General features: G+C 40.9%; 1 long non-coding RNA gene across 1 annotated transcript; it reads left to right on the top strand.

Moving 5' to 3' along the window:
• Nucleotides 1-423: 423 nt before the first annotated feature.
• On the top strand, nucleotides 424-5,512 carry LOC113745639 (uncharacterized). Its single transcript, XR_003462283.1, has 4 exons — nucleotides 424-942; nucleotides 1,120-1,190; nucleotides 2,307-2,376; nucleotides 5,149-5,512. It is a non-coding gene; the product is annotated as an uncharacterized LOC113745639 (long non-coding RNA).
• Nucleotides 5,513-6,583: the final 1,071 nt, after the last annotated feature.

Here is a 6,583-nt window from a genome sequence, read left to right as displayed (position 1 = left end):
AAAGTGTGTTCTAGCATATTACCTAGCTCTGTAATGAGATATTTTTTTAAGAGAGTGCCATTCATTTAAAGCAATTTTCATACTTTACTACTTTAACCATTATTTCAGATTAGTGCTGCCTCGTTTTTTATTTGGGTGCATCTGGAAAAGGCTAAATAAACAGGGAAAGCTGTCAGATTGGACATACTAAAAGCACTGTGAATGTCGAATTAAAGTGCCGTTGGAATAGTTTCATTTGTCTTGAACGCCAGTCAACTCTCAAGGAAACATCAGCTGATTCATCCCACCTGTGAGGTTCAGATGCATCCCTCATTGGTCAGTTTGAAATCTGATGGTCCAATCCCTAACAGGAATGTCCTATAAAAGAAAAAAAGACTGAAGCGAGCACTTTTCATGATTAGCAATGGTGTCTCCCATCAGTTTTTCCTTTTTCCATTTTGGTTGTCTTGTTAATGTTTTCTCTGGTCGCTCATTTCTGGACACAGGCTGATCTTTTGCATTAGGATATTGGGGCTCCAATGAGGTTTTCAACAGTTTGAGATGTCGGCCACATGTTGCAGTATTAGCACATGCTCCATGGCAAACAACTTAGTATCATCTTCTTCAAACTGCAAGATTTCACCAAGCAGTAAGACAGTCAGAGATCTCTCATAATGTTTTCCAACGCAGCAAAATCATCAGTATTCACTGAAGTGTGAAGAAAATATAAAAACACATCGCCCGGTGTTTATAGGTCCAGCCCATCAGAGTTTTTTTAGCTGCCCAAGAGGCACATTGGCTATTTGAGGAAACAAAAAAAATATATAATCAACACTTGTCAATGCCATATCAACAGTCCCTGAAGAATCTAAAATTATTAGCACTGGACAATTTGCTTTTCAGCTACAGACATGATGACCGCAGCAGGACTTCGGTATCTCCAAACAGATTTCCTACAAAACAGTAATTACATTCTGCTGCAATTTATTTTATTTATTTATTTATTTTTAGCATTTAATGGTGCTGAAAAAAGTCCTGATATCACAGGGCATATTCACAAGATGTTATAATGGGGATTGTTTAGCCCGTAATGACCCTGTCTTTATCTCAAATTACCATGAATTTTTTTACTCTACAAAGTCTCAAGGGCTCCTAGAATTCTGCCTCAGGCAGAGGAGGCCAAGCGCTTATTTCCCAAGGCTTCCTTAATGGTAAGATTGTCCAGCGGTTTGTGTGATTATGTATATAGCAAGATTATTATTATTGATTTATGTCTTTATATTGTACCACGAAATTCACAGTTTGATTTCTTATAGTTTTTAACTTATACGGTTTAATAATCCATATTATGCATTAGGCTTGTCTAGGGTGTACCCCACCTCTCGCCCTAAGTCAGCTGGGATAGGCTCCAGCCCCCTGCGACCCTGATGATGATAAGCGGTTAGAGATAATGGATGGATATTATGCATTAACCTGGAAGCAGCATTTACTATTTTATATACTTTTGAATAATTTAGTCCATAAAAATGCATAATATTTTACAAGCTAATTATGTGATAAATTAACCATAGCTGTGGAATAAGTATCACTAATTAGAAGCATATACTAGGATACAATGTGAGTAAAGTACAAGTACCTTTTTTGATTTACAGAGTTCGAGTTTTCTGTGTGTCCAACGACATGTACTTAATAGGTTAATTGGTCACTTTCAATTAAACTAGGTGTGGATGTGAGTGTGTCAGCCCCCTGAGACCCTAATGATGATAAGCGTTTACAGATAATGGATAGATGGAACAATATTAATAGGCTATTAAGTTAATCACATTATATTGCATTAGATACATGCATCACTATCCATGCCACATAAACATAATAAACGCCACTCCAATTATGTTTCGGAGGTTAGATTGCTATCCCAGGAACATTAACATTATGCGCTAATGTAAATGTTTTATGTACATTATGAGTGTTCAGATACAATATTTTTTTTCGTCCACTTGGTGGTGGTGTTCTCCTACATCTTAAGTCCTGTTCAAACAGCTCCTGTTCTGAAAACCTCCACCCTGCTGTGTGTTTTACACTGATGTGTATCCCCCTGCTGGTGTTGTGGGTCTTTCTTCCTCTGCATTTCATGCCTCAAAAGATGCCAAGCTCTATGTGATGTCAGCACGATGTCCTTTCCATCACAAAGCGGGAGAATGAGAAGCTGGTCCTGTAAGGACAGGTCTCTTGAGTGGACATGCAGCCTTCCTGTAGAGCTGATCATTTTTGGTTCAGCATGTGTAGCAGCTGCTGACTTTGATGTTGTGTTTATGCCCCTGTAACAGTGTGGAAGAAGAGAATCTGACTGTGTGCGTGCACATTTGCTGGAGAGGAGCTGGAATAAATGGCACCAAGGTAAGAACTTTGTTGTCCTTTGGGGCTTGAATTTCTTCCCTGACATATAAGCATGACATTTAATCTGACATTTAATCACTAACCCTTAGCCTCGACCCAACATGAGCTAAATTCAAACAGGAGCCAACAAGCCTAAAACCTATAAATGGTGACTGACCTAAAAAGACTTTTTCTTTTTTTTTTCTCACATCACATTCCAGTAAAGTTTATTTAACACACGCCCACACACACCAGTGAATGCTTCTCGTGTGTGCAGTCAGCAGCTGCATCATGTCGATTTCTTTAATTTATCAAAATCTCCAGTTAACAGTGAGACCGAATGGAGGAAGCAGGAAGATCATGCAGAGACTCCAGATTGCAGCAGGGAGAGGCATTAAAATGCTGCGAGCAGGATTCATTAATGAAACAGGTGGAACGTCATGTACTGCTTGACTGACATCTGGTGGGGACCAGTGTGATGTGCAACAACACCGAAACCAGTTTGCAAAAAGGGATGCTGGACAGTAATTGACACAAACAACACAGCGTTACTAGAAATATGAGTTGAACAGAGGATATCACAATTTTTTTTCCAGCTTTCTCCGAAGATCTGGAGTATGCTCACGTGTCCACCAGAGGTTGAACCAATCAAAGATCTCCTTGTGGTCCCAGGAGGATATATTTTGAATTGGTTGCTTGCACGCACGCAAGACTCTGCAACACATTTTGCAGTGCTACCTGTGATGCAGCTGGACTGTAAAAGCACTGCGAGTTGAAATGGTTTGTGACCGGCTTTGAGGCCACTTTGACAGTCTGAAGGAGGTGAGGCTCCAAGGTCAAGCCCTAACAAAAGCCATCATGTCCCTCTCTGAAGCCACCTAAAGCTGCAGCCACTGACTCTGGCTGAACAGAAGGCTCTACATGGACTACGTGGAGGCGAAGCCCTCTTTGAGCCCTTCGATTGAGTGAAAAAACTGAAGATTTCCCACTTGACAGCCGTGAAATATCAACTTAAAACCAGGACTGACTTATCGACTACAACCCCAGAGCAAGTGAGCCCATTTCCCTGGCAACTGTTTATTGTCAGTTATAATTTCTGTATTTTTCTCATGGGTATGGAATTATGTTTTTCATCCTATGCCCACTAAACTTATTGGTATTGATCAAAAACCTTACCAGCTCATCCAGCAGACACACTGCGGTCAAAAAAAATCTTACTTATTGCCCCTCGGAAAGTCGTAATGACAGTACTACTTCATTTTTTGGAAATTAAATCAATGCCTCTGCAATTCGCGGTGTGTGTGTGTGCAACCCGAATTGAGGTACAAAGCACAACACACGCTTCCAGCTATGAGGTATTAAAGACAGTTTTGCTTTGGCTGTCTGTACTTTAAAAGATCAGATGGAGGTCAATCCAAAAAGGAAAAGTTTTACAGTTAAGGAGGACTGTTGCAGGTTGCACCTCAACTTCCGTCCATTAATCTCTGTTGGATTACAAGCATCTCCCATCGCACCAGCTGAAGCCGGCCACATCCAACACACTAATAAAGACAAAAGAAAAGGTTACGAACTGGAAAAATGCAACCCGCAGTCATAACCTCTAGACAGAATTATCTAATTTCGCCTTTAGGTGGACCTAATCCTCACGTAACGTTAATCCATTTGACACCACATACTGGGATGAAGCCTTAAGAAGAAGGTTTCCCTAAATAGAAACAGTGTATAGGTGAGTTTACCCCATGCCAGATCCCAATACAAAAGTACCAATGAAAAGAAAAATGCAGGAAAATGTTAAGAAGCTTAATGTTTGTGACAAGATTCTTGAGATTTTTTTGGGATTATTGTCCATGTCTGAGTCCTCACATGCTGCCAAGAGAACTGATCACAGCAAGCATGCAGTGAAATGCTTATCGGTGAAGTCGATGCAGTTATTGGATGTAATCTGTAGTCACTGAATGCCTACATTCTGATAAATCACCTTGTTTTAGGGGTTTAGAGGCATTATTAATTCCAATCATGATGCTTTATTAATTAATACTAGCATTTATAGCTGTTAGTCATTACCTGAATCATTAAGATTCAGGTACCGGCTCAAACCAGCTTGCTTGAGAAGTTCTGGAGTAAACAAATGCTTTAATTAGCTTTTTTTCCAGGAGGATGTGCAATGGACATGTCACCTGGATCAAGCTTTAATCCTGATGACAAAATAAAGTTGGTTATTTTTACAGATTTTCTATACCTGCTTCTTAACCAGCGGAGCGACGCTGTCATGGCTTTCTAGTCACAGCAGATATGGAGTTCATGTCACGGATGTGTGCCCGAGGATTGAGGACCCAAATGCTTAGACGCCGAGGCAGAACAGATCGAAGGAAAAGAGACTTTGCTGAATCAATGTTCAAATTATCAGGCTTAAAGTTTGGTGGGGCGAGAAGGAAGTCCAAAACATCAAGTCAAATCCACGGAGGGCCAAGGCAGGCAGGCAGGGAAGTCATATAGCAGGACAAGACACAGGTAGGGGGAACGGCAACATGTACTGAGGGCTGGAACACAAGAGCTGGTTATATACACTAAACATGTACACATATATATATCTGTATACTGCAAAGATAATGATGTGATAATGAGAGGCAGGTGTGTCGGCAGGTGGGGATGATTTGAGGACGTGGACAGGTGAGCAGGTGGATGTGGGAGTCGGATGAGAACACCAGCTGTATCGGTGTGTCCTTCAGAACAACATGCTGTTATTTCAGTCTGCATGGTGCCATATATGAATAGACTTTCTTTTTTCTGCAGATTCCTTCTTTCTTCTGTCTGATCTTCCTGCAGAGGAGTGTTGCGCAAAGATGCGGAAACGTGGAAAGAATGCATGAAATATGAAAATCCCAGTCGGGACAAAGAGAATGACTTTACACAGGAGTTAGTGTGGCGCAAAGATCCCCACAACTCAAATGTGTGCTGTACGCCTGTGCCATTTGATACTTTGCATAGTTATAGTAAAAGACAGGCAATATCACAGCATGAAGTGTTTTTCTTTTCTCTGAAGATGATTTTGCTGTACATAACAAACTCAGCTGCACTCTGCACCTCCGTTTCAACACAAAGAAACACAAAGAAAGGTTTTCTTTCTGAATTGTTGTTGACATGTAAGATCTACATTAAGCACCCAGGTGCTTCTTTCTTTTTTGGGTGAAAAGACAAACATTTTTGCTGTACAGCATCAGATTTTTCTTATTTCTTTTTAATTAATAAATAGATTTGGGCTCTTGCTACGAGGTCTGTGCTCTTTTTGCAACATGGTGTGGGAAAAAAGTGTGAAACCAGTGAACATGTGAACACATTTGCAAGAGAACTCTGCATCTGCTGTGCTCAGAAGGCGATGATGAAGACCAACGGTTATTGATAGGGTGTTAATTGGTCCTTGCTTCCCCTCCAGAGATCCCATTGCTAATTTGACTGGAACGAATCCGTCTTTGTGTTGTGTTTAGACGTTTCCACCCTCATTTGAATATAATATCCAAGGGCAAGTGTTGTTTGTTCAATTATCAAATATGTATTGGCTGCTTAGGTTCAGATAAATTAGTATCTGACAGGAAAAGAACACTCCAGACAAACCTTATTATGTCTGGTACGTGAGCAGTGCTGCTATTGATCACTTTCGGTTTCATCTCAGAGGGAATTCCCAGCGGCAGGATCAATAACATTGTTATAATGTCCATGCGGCAGTTACAGCCAGTGACAATCACTGTGTCTGATTATCAAAGCATGTTAGTGTGTGATGGGATTTCGCATGGCAGACAGCAGGGATCAGTGGATTATCATCTCTCCCTCTGTCTCTGGTCATCTCTCCGTCTCTCTCTCGCTACATGGATTAGTATTATCTACAAGATAATCAGGGCTTTTCTCTGGTCTGACAGAACTACAACTCCCACAGTCACGCACACAGCATATAGCAGCACTACACAGCTTCAGAGAATCTACTGCGGTATTGACTCAAAGAACGGCGAAGGGAAGATAAAGCTCGAAAAATCTGGATTACCACGGGGACACCTTTTGTACAAATAACGCTCTTATCACTCAAGAAACAAAATGAAGCCAATATGAATGGAGAGTTCCCGCTCTGACCTTCTTGCAGTTGGCGTTAACACGTGCTCCAGGCGTTTGGATTTCATCAGTGTGTGGAGCAAGATATGAAAATCCAGGTGAACAAATATATCAAACACATTTTTAG

The sequence above is a fragment of the Larimichthys crocea genome, chromosome III (genome assembly GCF_000972845.2).
Source record: "Larimichthys crocea isolate SSNF chromosome III, L_crocea_2.0, whole genome shotgun sequence".
Classification (NCBI taxonomy): domain Eukaryota; kingdom Metazoa; phylum Chordata; class Actinopteri; family Sciaenidae; genus Larimichthys; species Larimichthys crocea.
This window is presented reverse-complemented; position numbering and strand designations above follow the sequence as displayed.